Source organism: Microtus ochrogaster (assembly GCF_000317375.1).
Source record: "Microtus ochrogaster isolate Prairie Vole_2 chromosome 14 unlocalized genomic scaffold, MicOch1.0 chr14_random_3, whole genome shotgun sequence".
NCBI lineage: Eukaryota > Metazoa > Chordata > Mammalia > Rodentia > Cricetidae > Microtus > Microtus ochrogaster.
Window position 1 is genome coordinate 10,435,637 of NW_004949098.1, and position 18,633 is coordinate 10,454,269.

At 42.6% G+C, this 18,633-nt stretch overlaps 1 pseudogene; it reads left to right on the forward strand.

The window, feature by feature from the left end:
* Positions 1-13,077: 13,077 nt before the first annotated feature.
* On the forward strand, positions 13,078-15,352 carry LOC101989609 (annotated as a pseudogene).
* The last annotated feature ends 3,281 nt before the right edge of the window (positions 15,353-18,633 follow it).

Genomic DNA, 18,633 nt, shown 5'->3' on the forward strand with positions numbered 1-18,633 from the left:
ATAAATAAATAAAAAAATAATTAATTAATAAAGTAATATAATTCAAAGGAAATATATTCAAGTGATATTCCTAAAGAAGAAAACACAAAAGCAATGTATTTTATATGTTTAAAATAGTTCTGTCAATTTATCACATCACATATTTAGCATAACTATAGCTATGCTATACAGTATGTATATATGTATACATACATACAAACATATATTGCTCATGATTCAAATGTAATCAAATGGAATAGGAATTTGAGATTGTGTTTCATTGTGTTTCCCCAGATGACCTAGTCCTCCGTGCACAACATCACTCTTGCAATCCTTCCACCTTTGCCCTGAGCACAATGGGCAACATACCCAACTACAACTCAATTGTAACTGATTACAATTAAATAATGACCAACTTCAAGTAATTAAATACTATAATATCAATTAAGGAAAGTATATTTAGCTAGTGTAATGACATTGAATGTGCATAAAACATAGGTGTATTCCAGTTCAGAAGATATTAAGATAAGTTTTTCACTTAAATTTAAATAGACCAGAACATACTTGTGTTCAGCTCTTACGCCACTAGAATTCATTTTGTCATCAATTTGAAATTTATTACTTATGAATATCACTAAAACATACTTTTGCTTAGCCTAATAAATTCTCAAAATAAGTTATTTTATTTTTCATTCAGTGATCATTTTACATGCTGTATATCAAAAAAGGTTGTCTAATACAAAACATAAATATCTTATGCTTTTTTAATTTATTTTATTTTCTATTTTTAAGAGAAAAAGGGAACATAAAATTTCATGGTTAAGAAAGGAGGGATGATCTGGGAGGAATTAGAGGACAGGAAAGAATTTAATCAAAATATATTTTATAAAAAAAAATAAAAAATAATAATTTGACTAGTTTATTTTCTTGACTGAAGAGAATACAATTCCTAAAAGTAAGACAACTGATAAATTTTTAAATGCTAAACCCACAATGGAAAAATACATAAAATCTATCATTTTATGGAAAAATAATATACTTAAAGGCATTTAGAAGTATTTGAAATTTTTAGTTATTTTTTTAAACTCCCTATAATATGCTCACTATTCAGTTTTGCAAATTATATAGTCAGGAGGATCACACATTGAAATAATAGAAACATCTAAATTTTCACTTATATTTTTCCTTGTCCTTTATAAAATAGTCTAAAAATTCAGGCTATGGTGGTGCATGCCTTAATCCTAGTAATTGGGAGACAGAGGCAAGTGGATCTTTGTGAGTTCGAGGCCAGCCTGGTCTATAAGAGTTAGTTCCAGGACAGCTAGGACTGTCACATGGAGAAATCCTGTCCTGAAAAAAACGATAGATAGATAGATAGATAGATAGATAGATAGATAGATAGATAGATAGATAGATGTATAAATAAATGAATAAAATAATATAATTGGGTAAAGCATGTTTATTAGGGTTTGTTAAAGTATAAAATAATCCTGAAGTATAAATGGCTGAACTCAGGCTAATGTCTCATTACATCTGAATCTGATGAAAGTCAGCAGAGAGCAGTAGGCTGACTCTACTCCATGCAGTCATCATAGGGCCTAGGCATTCGATCAAGTGGGTCTGCACCTGCCAGTGACTCATCCTCGAGGAGAATGGAAAAGGCATACTGTCACTTGAATGACAACTGAAGCTTCTGCCCAGACACATGGCCAAATATTAGCAATGTCTCCTCCAGCTCCACTTGGATAAGCAATATGAGGTAGTGTCAAGAAAGAGGGTTCATGGTGAGCACTGGCTGCTCTGTGCCACAGTGTGTAAAGGCGTGGGAAGGAAGAAGCTGTGGATTTGGAAGGATTAAATTTACTTAGGAGGCAGGTTTACTTGCTATGTAAAGTTTTATTCTGTTATTTATGTCAGATTATAAATAAGACATATAAAAATATAAAAAAAAAAACATTTCCCTGATCGCTAAGGAAGTTGAGCATGAGCTTAAGTGTCTTTTGGCCATTTGAACTTCTTCTGTTGAGAATTCTCTGTTCAGCTCAGTGGCCCATTTTATAATTGGGTTGATTAGCCTTTTACGGTCTAGTTTCTTGAGTTCTTTATATATTTTGGAGATCAGACCTTTGTCTGTTGCGGGGTTGGTGAAGATCTTCTCCCAGTCAGTGGGTTGCCTTTTTGTCTTAGTGACAGTGTCCTTTGCTTTACAGAAGCTTCCTACTGCACATACTGGCTTTGGGGGAGCCTAGGCAGTTTGGATGCTCACCTTACTAGACCTGGATGGAGGTGGGTGGTCCTTGGACTTCCCACAGGTCAGGAAACCCTGATTGCTCTTGGGGCTGATGAGGGAAGGGAACTTGATCGGGGGAGGAGGAGGGAAATGGGAGGCGGTGGCGGGGAGGAGGCAGAAATCTTTAATAAATAAATCAATTTTTAAAAAGAATATATGGAATGTACAAAAGTGTATTTTCAATAAAAATAAAGTACACAATATATATATAGCCTAAAATACTTTAAATAATGTGTAAAACCAATTCTGCCCTTACTATCCACTTACTAGTAATTGTGGTGTATTGAGGTTTTATAATTCAACCTTGTCTCTGTCCATACCTCCTCATGTGTTCCAAGAACTGACACCTCAAGAAATATGGTCTCAATTTTGAAAACCATTTAATGGGATATCTGAAGCATGGGCATTCATTAATAGGATAGAAAGTTTTAATTAAGCCCCATATGCAATTATAACTTTGCTGGTTATTAACAGTGATGAGAAAAATTATACTCCTATGATCACAGCAGAACTATTAATGGGTTTCTTGATGACATAACATTTGTTTAATGGAAGTGTTTCATTTTGTGTGCAAGTGCCATCCGAAGGCAATTTGTCATTGTTATTAATTTAGGATCATTTGATCTGTCACTCAGTGCTGGGTCCAATTACAAGGCGGAAGGTGGCAGAAACTTCCATCTTGGCCCCCTGCCTGGCAGAGATTTTTATAACAGACATGAAATTGGGACAGACATCAAAGTTTCTCTGTTAAAGGTTGGACCACTTAAAAGACACAGAAGACAAGGGATACAGTGCAAAGGGAAGTTCCAGAAAGTGTTGGGATATTTTGTATCATTAAAGAAAAGATTTTCATGCATGTTAAAGTGATTTTTGTTTTTAACCATGAAATGGGCTGACTTGAAGCCCTGTGCCCAGCTTTGATGGCTTCTAAAGCATCTGCTGCCACCCCAGCCAAGATGAAATGAACAAACAGGAAGCTAACCACTTAGAGTCACATTTGTAGACCTGAAATGATCGTTTCTGTCTTCTGGGACTACCCTGAAAAAAATCCCACAGACGGAAGTGTGACTCTCTCACAGTTCTGGTGACGAGGAGTCTGAGACCAGCTAGCCTGTAGGTGCCCCTTCTCCAGAGGTCTCTCTCCTTGCCTTGCAGACAGCTGTCTCGTCTTGACCTTCTTTAAGCCCCCATTTCTGCTTTCTCTTTTTCTTCTCTTATGAACACTCATCAGAATGGATAAGGTCCCACTGCCATCACCACTTTTTTAACTATCGCTTTGGTGGCTCTGTTTCCAGTATGGTCCATCACACAGAAAGGCAGAACCTCATACAAATCAAGGAAGGGGAAAGTTCAGTCTTTAACAGGGGTCGTTTTACTTTTATTTATTAATTCGTAAGTCTGTCTTGTCTGTGTCTGTGTGTGTGTGCATGCGCATGTGCATAAGGTGTGATCTACAAGCATGAGGAAGCCAGAGTTGGACACCAGGTATCTTATGAAGGGCCTCTGAGCTTGGTGAGCACATGGCTGTGGCAGGTCCTGCCCTTTTCCCCCATTCCCTCTGCCTTGCTAAAAGCCATTAGACTGTATTCTTAAAGCTAGTCACCAAAGTCCATTCCCTTTATTTGGTTACTTCCTCTTCCTGTGGCTGACTATCAAGATGTAGCTATCAAAGTATTGAAATTCAGCAATCAAACCCCCCCATTTGGATCACCTAACTAACATGCTTAACTAAAGTTAAACACCTCATCCTAACACAGGGTTTCACCCTTTACCTTTAGAAACCTCCATTTTCCTATTGCCATGTCTGTCCCCTCTCTATCCAAAGGGGGTCCTTTGTGCCACACCCCTCTGGACAAATACCCTGCTTCCTTCCCCCTGACCCCTTCTACTTCTCCCTTGTCCCCTATCTCTTTTCCCAGCACACCCTAGCCCATTCTAACACATCTCCCATTTTTCTTCTTGTGAATGACACCTGCAAGGTCATTTGCTGCTGTTTTCCTGCCTGAGTCAGAAAGCAGCCACTTTAACTTTTCGGTCCCCGTATAATAAAGGATCTCTCTGTGACAACAGATGTTAGGGTGTGGATTGTGCCTAATCCAGGGTCTGAGAGGGAGCTATGCGGGCTCCTCTTCATCTTCCTCTGTCACTCTCCACCTTACTTTTTTGAGCCAGGCTATCTCACTAAACTAATTCCATCTGGCCAAGTCTCTGGGATCTTCCTGTCTCTTCCCCCAACTCCTGGCACTAGAGTTCCAGATGCTGTGCCACCATGCCCAGCTGTGTATGTGTGCTGGGGACCTAAAGTAGGATCTTCAGGCTGAGCAGCAAGTGCTTTAATCATCCAGTTGTCTCCCCAGCCCTTCTTTTCACTTTCATTTCTCACCCAGAACCAGACATAAAGACAGAAACTATGCCCCGCCTCTCCTGCGGCCCTCGCTGCTTTCCTCCTGCACTTCCTTATCCACTGTCTATTTGGAGTCAGACAAAAGGATCTGAGTGAGGGATTTGCACTAATTTTAGATCCTCCTTCTTTCTGCTATTATATTTAGGGCCCCTACTCATGTCTTTGTCTGAGGAGGCAGTGTAACAAGACTAAGGAGGAGGCCTGTGGGGATTGGGGGAGGCTAGATCTGAAAACCACATGCCTTCCAAGCATGAGAACCTGAGATTGATCACCATAACCCGTGTAAAATAGCCAACTGTGGTGGGTGATCCGCTGCCCCGGTCCTGGAGAAGAAATAGCAGATCCCTGAGGCTCTCCAGCCAGCCATTATAGGCTTCTCACAGATTTCCAGGCCAGTTAGAGTCCGTGTCTCTCAAACCAAGGAGGGTGATGCTTCTGAGGAATGACTCCTGAAGTTGTTTTCCTCACACACACTCATAAACCCGTTCTCTCTCTCTTTCTCTCTCTCTCTCTCTCTCTCTCTCTCTCTCTCTCTCTCACACACACACACACACACACACACACACACACACACACACATACTACAACTCCAAAATGCTAAGTTAGAGCTCAGTGTGGAAGAGTTCAGGATACAGGTACAGCTCACCAACTCCCAGAAACTGGGGCTGGATGGAAAGAGAGAAGCGTTAAATATGTTGAGTGGAGTACTTAGGGTTGAACCAGGAAGATGTATTTAGGTTGAAATGGGTTTTAAACAAAGGTCTATGGAGCTGTGTAAAATTGAAGTTGGCTTTCTCCTCTTAATATAAATACATATATACATACATACATATGCACACACATATATAATATATATTCTGGTTGACCTTGAGTTGACTAGGCGGTCCAGGCTGACCTGGAACTCATAGAGATCTACCTGCCACCCCTCCCAGTATATGTCACTGTGCCTGGCTTCCTCTTGAGATTTTATATTAAAGGGCTGTCTTCTAAATCAAATACTTCCTAATAGGGTGAGGCTGAGAAAAATAGCCCATTTTTCTTTGTTCCTTGACTTTGCATTTAAAAAGAAAGACTAAAAAGAAATCTCTTCATAGCATCACTGATCAGACTAGAAGAAATGACAATAGTAAAACACGTCATAAATATTTTCTGTGTATTACTAACTTCTAGCACTAAGGAAGTAATTAGTTCTTATCTGAGAAATGGAAAACAGAGCTCACTGTATTGCATGAAGGTGACTTTTTCCCTGTGGTAACCAAATGTCTAACAGAATAAACTTGAAGGAGAGAAGGTTCTTTGGGCTCACAGTGTCAGTGCTATGGCACCCAATCCTTCTTGATGCCTTTGTTCTCACCACTGGGAGGCAAAGCCACATGGCAGAGATCAGGAAGAGACTGCCTGCATCTTGGTGGAAAGGAAGGAGAGTGGAAAAAGGGAGTAGGGGACAAGAGCAACTTTCAAAGTAATCTACTTCCTCAAGGTAGGTGCCCCTCCTAGAGTTTCTAGACATACAGGAGCTGAGATCCCAGCATCAATACACTCACCTCTGGGAGAGAATACATATTCAAACCCTAGGGACACTTCTCTCAAAATATCGCTGTGAGTAGTGTTTTTGTTTCTAGAATTCCTTCATATATTTAGTTAATATAACTGTGCAAATAAATTATAAATATAAAAATAATTTATATGTAAACATGATTCAACATCATGGTACATATTTTTATATATGATTTTGAATGATCAGTTTCATTTTTACATTTGTGGGTACATGTGTATTTTGTCATCTGACGATATATTTAAGAGGAGCAGCAGCAATGTGCCCAGTGGTAGCTACCAATGGAGTTGCCTGAGAGTGGACCTCCACGGCTGCCACTAGTAACAGAGAGCAACAACTGTGCACAGAGAATCACAAAAGTAACACCAACTGAGAATCAGGCTGTGCCATATCACAATCATACCCTGACGATTGTAAACATCTTTAGCAAAAAACTACTTCTCTTCTCTTCCGCAGACCATTTGCAACTTTCCTTCAGACCCCTCCAACACCTCTCCCTTCCCTAAAGATGCTCCTGCTGCACAGGTCTTTTACCCTGGCCAACAATGTATGCAGAGAGGACCCTGCATACATACCAGCTCAACAAATACCCAGGGGTCAAATTATGCTCTGCATGCATTCAGTACTGAACTGATTTGCAGCTGTCAAGGTTGGGTCATCCTAATTGAGATTCAACACAAGTTTGCCGGCTGCCTACTCTCTATTAGTGCTCAGTCTGGCTGCCATGAGAATCAGCTGGGGAACAGCAGAAAGGATCGATGGCTATGCTTCACTTCTGGCCAATTAAACCAGGATTTTTCAAGAGTGAAGCCTGGTCACTAAGAACTTCCCAGTCTTCTCTGGTAATTCTCCTATGCAAGGCAGGCTGAGCAGAACTGAGCCAGGTAGCTTGGCATGATGACCCTGGCTTTGTACTCACAGATCCCAGCCTCTGACTGTCTAGTTTGTTCTCATCTATAAAAGAATCAGAGAGCCCATTTCCATGGCTTATTGTGAGATATAAATGAGACCGTCCATATAATGCATTTGGGACAGAGCCTAGCACACAGTATGAATTCAACAAATGCTATTTTCTGCCTGTGGCACAGGCAGAGGATGAGGGATGAATGAGAAATATATAAATGAGGAAAGCACGCTGCCTATTCAACAGAGATCATGTGAGAAAGCGAAGAACTGATTACAAACTTAGGGCTCCCTTTTATGTTACTTAAACATCTTGACGTTTATCAAAACTTACTGAATATAGGTTCATACAGCCATAAACGTATTGCAAGTGTCATTACTGTTGTTTTCTACTGCTGACTTCCAGTTCGTACCATGCTTTAGACTCTAGCATGGAGCATCCTGCCTTGGCCTTTGCTGCAGGGTACTTCCATGCACTGAAACATCGTCCTGTGTAGTAATAGGTGCTGCGGGGCTGCATCCCCAGAACCCCGGCCGCACCCAGGCCGCCTCCGGCTAGCTTTACCCGAAATAATTACACGGACACTGTATTCTTTTAAACACTGCTTGACCCATTCTCTTCTAGGCTAATTCTCACATATTAATTTAGCCCATTTCTAATCATCTGTGTGTAGCACCCCAAGGTGCACTTACCAGGAAGATTCTAGCCTATGTCCATCCTGGGTCGGAGCTTCATCGCGTGTGCCTCAGAGAGCAGAACTCTCGCCTCTGCCCGCAAGAGTGGAGCATCTTGTCTCTCTGAGGTGTCTGCCCCCTAGAGGAGAGCTGTCCAGTCTCTGAGCTCACTTCCTCTTCCTCCCAGAGTTCTGTTCTGTTTACTCCTCCCATCTACGTTCTAACCTATCAGGGCAAGCAGCTTCTTTATTTAATCAACCAATGACCTTCCTCCATCAGTCCTGTGTATTTTCTAAGTCCCCTGCTGGGAGAAGCAGGTGATAAAGGTGACAAGCTGGGGGAGCCTGAACCTGACCACACAGATGCCAGTTCTTGGCCAGACCAAATGACTTCTACTATCTGGGGTGATCTTCCTTCACGGATACTGCAGAAGACTGGGCTGACATGATGACCAGAGGAACCGAAGCTGCTGAAAACAGGAGAGAATGCCACAAGCACTCTCAAGTAAGAGATGGTTTCTCTTACTTTTGCACTTCCTAAAGGCAGCTCTAAAATGAATGGTGCACATAAATCACGCTCTCATTGAAACTATACTTTCATATTTGAACAGAAAAATACTAGAGCCATTGTCACCGCATGTTCCCAAGCCTGCATGCCCCCTAGTAGCAGAAGTCAACAAAGACAATCCGACAGACGTGCGTGTTCCTAAAGGGGTCACAGCAATAGACGGCACTCAAGTGGGTTCCAGTGGTGCTCAGGAAACATAAAAGTATGTTCTTGTATTCTGTGTCCCCCAGGCCAATGAAGTAAGTAAAGAGTCTGTGGGTTGATGTATCATGCGTGCGCCTACTTAAATCCCTAAAAGAACATAGTTTCCTCATGTGCAAAATAGAGCTGATCACAATACCCATTTGGTAGAATTGTTGAGTGAAATGGGAAAAAAAAAGGCAGTGAATGGCCTAGTGCAATGTAACTAACAAAAGCTGCACTGCAATGCTAATTATACTAACAGTTACATAAGGAACATCACCAGTGCTTATTAAATGTGGGCCTCAGGGCGGCTTTTAAACAGCATACAATGATGCTACAATCAGTAGAGCTGGGATAAGCACAAATAAAGGAATTCCTACTGGGAGAAATGAGAATGTTTCTTGGAAAGGTGTGCACAAATCCATCTTGGAAGGAAAATTCATCTTAAGTAGAAATGCGAACTGGAACATAAGGATATGAAAGGAGAAAGGAGAGAAGCCTGTGTGGACCCTAGTCGCCATTCAGGGACTGATGGACCAGCCAGCCTCCATCTTGAGATTAAAAGCCTTTTATTACAAGGTCAAAATAAGTTCATTCCTGTTTTCTGCAAAACTTAAGCTTGACCTTATCTTGACCCATTTTCAGGGATTTGGCATGTTCCTTATCACATACTCTCTGACCATACACACCCTGATGAAATAAGATATTCTGTCAAATAATTTTGAGATGTTCTGCCTAGTACTATATAACTAAAAGCCCTTGTGAACCTCCAGCCTTGCAGGTTTTGGCAGGGGCAGGCCATATAAACTCCACTTTCTCATAGAGCTGTGACAAAAGCATTATGGCAGGTTCCAGGCTCTAAAGAGCAGACACGGCAGATGTATGTGTGATGGAACGGACAGATGTATGTCTGTGAGAGACATGCAAACTCTGGGTCTGGGGCTAAAGCTGGAGTTTAGTGCCTCACACACTTGCCCAGGCTGCAGAGGGCTCTGGACTTGATCCCCAATATTATGTGAACCCAGCAGCCTGAATGCCTGAAATTCCAGTCTCCAGAAGATAGTGGCAGGAGGATTATTAATCAAGGTCATCACCAGCATTGTAACAAGATTTTTAAAATTTTATTCTTTGAGAATTTTATATATGTATACAATGTATTTTGATCATACCTATATACCATATCAACTTTGAAGCCAGCCTACATATGACCCTTCCATTTTTTAAAAACTTAAAGGAAAAATTTTGGTTCTGTCACGCAGAACCCACATCACAAACCCCACCACCCTCAATCACTCCAGTCTTAGGAGATGTCATGGTTGAGGAGGGTGGTGTTCCCCAGGAGTGCTCAGCCTCAGTCCTGCGCAGTTAGTGTTTCTGTCAACTTGTGACCTTTAAAGGCCTAAGCATTCACACAGGGGAAAGGCATAGGAGAGCGTACAAATCTGGTGTACAGCTTGCTTACCGCTGTCTGAACACACATATAGAAGCACCATGCTGGCCAAGAAACACTGGCCACTTGATTTAACACGTGTGAAGCATCTCTTCTGCACAGTACTGTGAAGGATTGCACACACAGATAAGCACACAGAAGCCTTGAGCCCTCGGAGCCCACAGTCTAAGGCAAGAAGAATCTATCGGCAGCTTTGGCCACAAGAACCACAGAAGTTTGACTTAAACTTCTTCTGGGCAATCCGTGCAGATTGGGTGAAAGAAAGTTATTTGCAGAATTCTCACAGGGGAGTTGTCTGGGTTTGGGTTTATTCTGAAGAATGCCACAACTAGACTGGGGAAAACCTTTCCTGGTATAGCCGTTGAGACAATGACTGAGGAGATGACCGTGGATCAACCTGACAGCTAAACTGTCTTAAGATATAAGCAAGAAGTGGAAAGGTTGGGAACTAGAGGGGAGAGACAAGAAGTTGGGAAGGGCAAAAATATATGACATGAAGTGGCTGCAAAGAAAAGTGGCCTGTATGAAGTCTCCAACAACAGCGGAACTGATGGACATTTAAGAACAAGAATAGCTAATACCCTTATTAAAATTATTAATGGTACTATACATCATCTTTTCTCTTCCACTATTGCTGAAGTTAGACTGTGACATTTTTCAACATCGTGTGGTTTAGGAAGGGAGCCTTTTAAAACAGGGTTCTGGGTTCTGAAACTAGGCAAACAGAGTGGAATGAGCTAAAATGGTCATTAAAAATGAGTTGGAGAACGGTAAGGATGCAGGGACTCGTGCTGAATTATAACCCCAAGGGTTCATAGATACTGTGTGAGGCTATAGAATTTCTCAGATATCCAACTGCATATTTATTCACATCTCAAAAATCAAGGTGGTTTGTACATGTAATATGTTCAAATAATATCTAAGATGCCTGACACAGACACCTTTCACTGTAACTGCAATAAATTTAGAGTATACCAAACACTATAGGCATATAAATATATACACACCCATTTCTAATGTCTTTTTATTCCTTGGCCATTTTATACATACATGCAATATATGTTGATTATACCCACCCCCAACTGTACCCTCCCACTTTCCCTAGCTATCTGCCAACATGTTACCCTCCCAAGATATGTGATAACCCTTCTGTACGCTGTGAATATATGTTGTCCTCATTGGTTGATAATAAAAGCTGCTTTGGCCTGTAGCAAGGCTGAATATAGCTAGGCTGGAAAGCCAAACTGAATACAGGGAGAAAGAAGAACGAAGTGGAGAGAGATGCAAACCAGCTGCCCCAGAAACAAGATGTCAGAAGACTGGTAAAAGCCATGGCCACGAGGCAAGACATAGATTAATAGAAATGGATTAATGTAAGATGTATGAGCTACTTAGTAATAAGCCTGACTTATAGGTCAAACAGTTTGTAGTTATTACTAAGCCTCTGAGTGACTTTTGGAAGCAACTGTGGGACATGGTGGGACAGAACAACCTCCAATTCCACTCGCACCTTCACACGCCCAGAAGCCAACTACTGCTGTCTGCTAAAATGATGACTGATCTCGTTCACTGAAATGTTCAGATTTGATGGAGGTGATCACAGGTGTGGTGAGCTCATGAGAAGACGTGTACATTGCAAGGCTTGTTTATGAGGCAAATGGGCAACCATAATTTTCCCCATCACCTTGTACTCTGGTGACCACCACCCCATTCTGTAAATGCCTGTCACAAATACCCCTGGTTTCTACTGCCACAAGGTTAATGCCTGTTCTGCCTGTGGTCCACCTGAATATAGCATGCTTTTATTTCTCAGTCTCCTCTCCAATCACAGGGCTCCACGTGTGAAGCAGGTCAGCAGACAAACTCATTCATCCCAGGAGAAAGCATTTTCTCAACCTGCTGTGCAGGCTCCTAGGTGTGCACAGGCTGTATCAGCCGCTGATTCCACTACACCTGCACTGCACAGTTCCCTATCTGAAATTCACATTAAAAAGGAATCACACACGTGGAGGTGGTAAAAGTCCAAACGGTCGGTATGTGTTTTTGTTCAAGAGAGAGTTCATCATTTAGCTCAGCTGAAAAAAGCTTATGTTCCTTTCCAGCAAAGGAGGAAAAAAACAGACAAAAAAACCATAGAAGTAAGAGGAGAAAGGGAGTAAGTAGAGGAAGAAGAGGAGGAGGAGATAGGAGGCAGGAGGAGGGGAAGGGGATACTTGAGAAGGAAGAATGATGGGTAGGAGGAAGAAGAAAGGGAACAAAGGGAGGGAAGGGAAAAGAGAGGAAAAGATTTTACCTGGCTGATTTATTCCTGTAATGTCAGAACTAGAACCCACCAGAAGCACATTTGGCTCAGTCTGAGCAAGAAATTGTAATAGCTGCAGCCGCTAACATTGGAAACACTTCTTTTATAAGGTTTCAGGAAGTAGAAGATCAAGAGGAGTCTGAATTTCCGTTTGTCATACATCCTCCCGGGAGAGTTTGGAGATACCAGAAACAAATCAGAGATGTCTGTAGCCCCCGAGTCTCTTGAATACACCATAGAGCAATTCCAGCTACATCCATGAGGGAATCCATCCCTGCTGCAGGAATCCCAAGGCACCCAGTCACAGACAATAACTCCACGTGGTTTGCTCTTGTCTTAAGGGGAAAAAATTAAGTGGGCTCTCAGCTGATTGTTCACAAAATGAACTGTGAAGAAATGGAGAGAAACATAACTGAGCATAAACAGCCATAAAGTTAATCCTTCCCTTCTGTGGTGAATGCAGGCAAGAAATAGAGCTTTGGACACTGCTTGTTGGACCAAGAAGTAACTAACAATGATAAGGTGCCCCCTCCAAAATAAAATTCCTACCCAGCGATGATCAAGCAAAATCTGGGGCTAGTGCAAAGCCATTTTCACAGTTGTCATCAAATTCTCAAGACAGTTGACCTTAAAATTTGGATATTTTTCTGGATAGACCCAAACTGATCACATTCACCTTTAAAATCCCAGCTCTGCCAGCCTGAGGGGCGCGGCCTGGGTGGGAGGCAGCAAGAGTGCGCGAGCGACACTTGGCGACTCCGCAGCGCGGCAGGATTCACAGATGGAGTCAGTGGAAAAGACAACGAACAGAAGTGAACAGAAATCAAGAAAGTTTTTAAAGAGCCTCATTAGGAAGCAACCTCAGGACCTGCTCCTGGTCATTGGGACTGGTGTGAGTGCAGTGGTGGCCCCTGGGATCCGCGCTCTGCTCTTGGAGGAGCTGTATTGAGGCAGTCATCGAGGCTGCAGAACAGCTGAAGGTTCTGCACCTTGGGGACGTTGCCGAGTTTCGGAGGAAGGTGATGAAAGACCGGGACCTGCTGGTTGTGGCCCATGATCTGATCCGGAAAATGTCACCTCGCACAGGTGACACCAAGCCCAATTTCTTCCAGGATTGTCTAATGGAGATTTTTGACAGCTTGGAACAGCACATCCAGAACCCTGTGGTGCTACAGTCCATCCTCAGTCTGATGGACAGAGGCACCATGGTGCTGACTACAAACTATGACACCTTGCTGGAGATCTTTGGGTAGCAGCAGAGCAAGCCCATGGAGTCCCTGGACTTGAAGGACCAGACAAAGGTCCTTCAGTGGGCAAGAGGCCACATCAAGTATGGTGTTCTTCATATTCATGGCTTCTACACAGACCCCTGTGGGATGGTCCTGGATCCATCCGGCTATAAAGACGTCACTCAAGATCCAGAAGTAATGGAAGTCCTGCAAAACCTGCACCACACCAAGTCTTTCCTGTTTGTGGGCTGTGGAGAGACCCTGCGCGACCAGATATTCCAAGCTCTCTTCTTATACTCGGTGCCAAACAAGGTGGACTTAGAGCACTACATGGTAGTGCTCAAGGAAAACGAAGACCACTTCTTCAAGCATCAAGCAGACATGCTTCTGCATGGAATTAAAGTGGTGTCCTATGGGGGCTGTTTTGATCTTTTCCCAGGCTATGTGCAAGACCTTGCCACTCAGATCTGCAAACAGCGAAGTCCAGATGCTGAGCGAGTGGACAGCACCACTTTATTGGGTAATGCATGTCAGGATTGTGTGAAGAGGAAGTTGGAAGAAAATGGAATTGAAGTTACAAAAAAAGTCAGACGGTCAGATACTGATGATGCTGGAGGGTCTTGAAGATTTTAAAACTTGAAACTTGAAAACCAGCCTTCTGTAACCACAGTGCCATGCCCAAGGGATGAGCAATGTACAGAGGACTTCATATGGATCTCTCAATAGAGAACTGTTACATACCCCAAAAGAGCCGTGTGGGTGTGTGGCCTTCGTGGTTGAATGACAGAGTTCCACTATGTGCTTAGCTGCTCAGGAGGTGACATGGACACACTTCAGGTATACTCTGTAAGGACTAATGGACAGCTACCTCAGGGACCAAATTGGGAGGTGGGATGTACATGGCATTGTTCCCTCTTCTTGTTTGACATGTTTTCTTATGTCAGGGTGTTATTTTTCCAATACATGGAGGAGAGTGAAGACTGTCCAAGCAACAGTAGTTGCCAAAGAGAAAATAAGACGTAAACATTATATTTTATACCTTTACATAGAAACATCTTTTACTGTAGAAAGTTTTTTAAAGATGTGTTGGTTTCATTGTTAAATAGTAAAGAGTAAGTGGAAAGTAGAGGCACTCAACCCACTAGAAAAAATGGTTGTTTTAAAGGGATTACTCAGTCAGCTGGGTTTCTTTGGAATTGTGACGTTTTAGTAATTTCTCTTTCAACGAAATGGCAGACTGCCTGGTAGGAAGCGTTAAGTCCAGAGTCTGAAGAACTTTTCAAAGTCTTCAGTGCTGTCTAGATCCACTTGGTGACGTAGAAGTTAGAAAGTAAAAGCGAAGCATAAGCAAAACTTTAAACTTTCAGATCTTAAGTTCTAAGCTTTCCAAGTCTTATTTCTTCTCTAGGATAAGGCCCATCTTTTCTGTTCTCTTCTTCCCATGGTTTCTATTAAGATTTACATGGAGTGGGGTAGGCAATACTTTGAAAGGGCTTGCCACATTTTAACTACATTCAAAGTTTCCTTCTGGAAAACACCCATGCTCAGAGTTCCTCTGATAGCGACGATGGCAAAGGCTCCCATGTTATGCAGAGTGGTCCTGAAAGGAAGACTCCTTAGAAACAGGTCCTGCATGGCTCATTTGAGGCTACTAATCTTTGATATGATGGCAGGTTCTTTGATATCTTGCCAAACCCTGCCTGTCACATTGCATGGATGGCACTGTAGCTCCCAAGGGGACAGGGCTAATTAAGAACAGGAAACATAGATTGAGACAGGGAATGAGGGAGAAGCAAGAAACAGGCTAAAGACCCCCCCCCCGCAGTTTTAAGTGTGGAAAAAAATCTTTTTTTGTGGTTGAATGTTTATTCAGGGGGTTATGGAGGAGGAAGAGAGAAGGGGGGCAGAGGGGGGTGAGAGAGAGAGAGACTAAAGTCAAAAAAAAAAAAAAAAACCCAGCTCTGGGGATGGAGAGATGTGTAGTAGGAGCTGCGAGTTGCATTCCTGCTGCCCCAGCTCCTGGCCGCCTGGCTAGCTTATGTTCCGAAATAACAACACACAAATTGTATTCTTTTAAACACTACTTGGCCCATTATATCTAGCCTCTTCTTGGCTAACTCTGGCACCTGGACTAGCCCATTTCTAATAATGTGTGCAGCACTCCAAGGTGTGCTTACCGGGAAGATTCTAGCCTATGTCCATCCTGGATCGCGTCTGCCCAGGAGAGGGGAGCATGGTGTCTGAGCTCACTTCCTCTTCCTCCCAGCATTCTGTTCTGTTTACTCCACCCACTAAAGGCTGGCCTATCAAATGGGCCGAGGCAGTTTCTTTATTAGCCAATGACCTTCCTCCATCAGAGATGACTCAGCAGTTAGGAGCTTCTGATGCTTTCGTAGGGGAGGGGCGTCTCACAGCCATCTGTAACTCCAGTTCCAAGGATTTGGTGTCCCCTTTTGGCTCCACGGGTACTGCATGTATGAGTTGCACATACAGACAAATAAACACAAAGATAAAATAAAAATAAAAGTATAAATTTTCCTCCATATTTTAGGAGAACAGAAAGAGTGAGAGAAATGTGAGAATGATTCAGTGTACCGACAGTACTGTGAAAATCCCAGACAGACGTGCCATTCACCCCAACTGCAATAAGGTTGTCTGTGTTGCCAGCTGTTGCTGGGTATGGCAGGGTGGGGTGTAGGGGGCTTAAACCACTTAAGAGTGGTTTGTATACCCAGTAAGACTCGAACAGAGAAAATTAATGTCTCCTTTGATGGAACTTATAATTAAAAATAGCTTTAAGGTTAGGGATGGGGACTCATATCCACTTCCCAGAGAGAGAAGAAAGAGAGAGAGAGAAAAAATAAGGTTTGTGGAGTTGGATGGAAGCGGGGGGAGATCTGGAAAGAGACAAGGGAGGAGACACTGTGATCAGACTATACTGTATATGTTAATGTCCGCACCCTGAGATGATAAGACCCTCTTTAAGCACCCCTCAAGACTTGTAACCTCAGATCTCAGGTATAATCAGGGTTTTAAGTCACTGGGTTTGCAGTGAGCTAAGGGAAGTAATTTTAGGAGGCACTGATCCCATGGAAGAGAAGCATGGCGTACTCTTCCACAAACCTTGTTTAACCATCCTTAACAGCTCTTATAAAAGGCTTAGCCAGGCATGATGGCCCACACCTTTAATCCCAGCATTCGGGAGTCAGAGGCAGGAAGTAGATCTCTGAGTTCAAGGCCAGCCTGGTCTACAAAGCTAGTTCCAGGTCAGCCAGGGCTACATGGAGAAACCCTGTCTCTCAGAGGGGATAGGAGGAGTCACCCTGGTTAATACTCAAGACAGGGTAAGTGATGATTGGCACACTGCCTTGTTTCTGTCCATTCTCAGAGCTCCTAATCCCATTCAGATGCACATCATTTAGAGTAGCCCTCCCAGGGAATTTGAGCTTTAACTGAGATCAAACCTCAATCAAAGAGTTGGGATTGAAGAGCAAAGGAGAAGCCATCATTTTCCCAAGAACCTAAGGAAGTCAGAAATAATGACAAGTCCTGAATATGTAAGTGGAATTGACAGCAACTTTGTACCATGCACGTGACAGAGTTGAAAAAACTATGCTTGGGCAGCTAATAATAGAGGAACAATAAAGATCTGGGTGTGTCCTATCGCAACATTATTCTTTTTTATTTTATTTAATTGGGTTTTTTGAGCTATACATTTTTCTCTGCTCCCATCCCTTCCTCCCCTCTCCTCTTCTACCCTTCTCCATAACTACCACACTCCCAATTTACTCAGGAGATCTTGTCTTTTTCTCCTTCCTATGTGGATCCATGTATGTCTCTCTTAGAGTCCTCTTCGTTGTCTTGGTTCTCTGGAGTTGTGGACCGTGGGCTGGTTTTTCTTTACTTTGTGTCTAGAAGCCACTTATGTGTGAGCACATACTATATTTCTCTTTCTGGGTCTGGATTACCTCACTCAATATTGTTTTTTCTAGCTCTACCCATTAGACTGCAAATTTCAAGATGTTATTTTTTTTTTTTTACCACTGAGTGAAACATTAGTCTCCAATGGTGTGGATATCCAGTTTGTCAAACATTATCTTTAAATGTTTTAGATAAAATATGCAAAGAGAACTAAAATAGAGGAGGCCAAGCATCTTCTCACTGAATAGACTCCCCTATTTTACCCAAAGAACTTCATTGACTTACTTTTAGGGAAGGCACAAATGACCATAAGTATATATTTTTTTTTTTTACTTCATTGAAAAGCCAATATCAATCTGATGAGGAAAACATACCCAAACAGAAGGCTGACCTCTTCCCGTGATCCTGGCTACCTCCTCTCTTTGTTGCAAATATTTAGGCACACCCATCGAGTCCGCTCATTGTCAGTCTTCTCTGCACTAGGGAGAGAGAAAATCAGTCATTACACTCAACCCCTGAGTTTCATAGTCAATTAACTGCTGACTTCACATCCCAAAGAGCAAAACTTGGGAAGAGCCCATGTTTCATCACCAGAAAAATCCATCTTTAAGACATGGCCTTCTCACATATCCTGACAGTGACTTCATCCTACTTAACTCTTAGATTTCTCATAAAAATAGATCCACAGTAAATCATGTATAAAATTCCCTTGGGGACAAGGGGAATTACATGTGCAATATATTCACTACACTCCATGCGTGTATTAAAGGGTCAGACAATATTAATGACTATGACTACTGTTTTAGCCCTGAAAATAGTGATAGAGCCAAAAGGAGTAGCTCAGGGGCATGTGATATTAATGTGAGCCTTGAGTCACATGGTCACTCACATGAGAAAAGTACGTCTTAGGAAGGAGACATTCCCATTCTTTACAGGAACAGAGGAGGGTGAGAGCGATGGCTGAGACTCACCTTGTACAGAGCAGAGTGGGAGCGATGGCCAGGCTGAGACTCACCTGGTACAGAGGACGGAAACCATGACTGAGACTCACCTGGTACAGAGGACGGAAACCATGACTGAGACTCACCTGGCACAGAGGAGGGCGAAGCAATGGCCAGGCTGGGACTCACCTGGCACAGAGGAGGGCGAAGCAATGGCCAGGCTGGGACTCACCT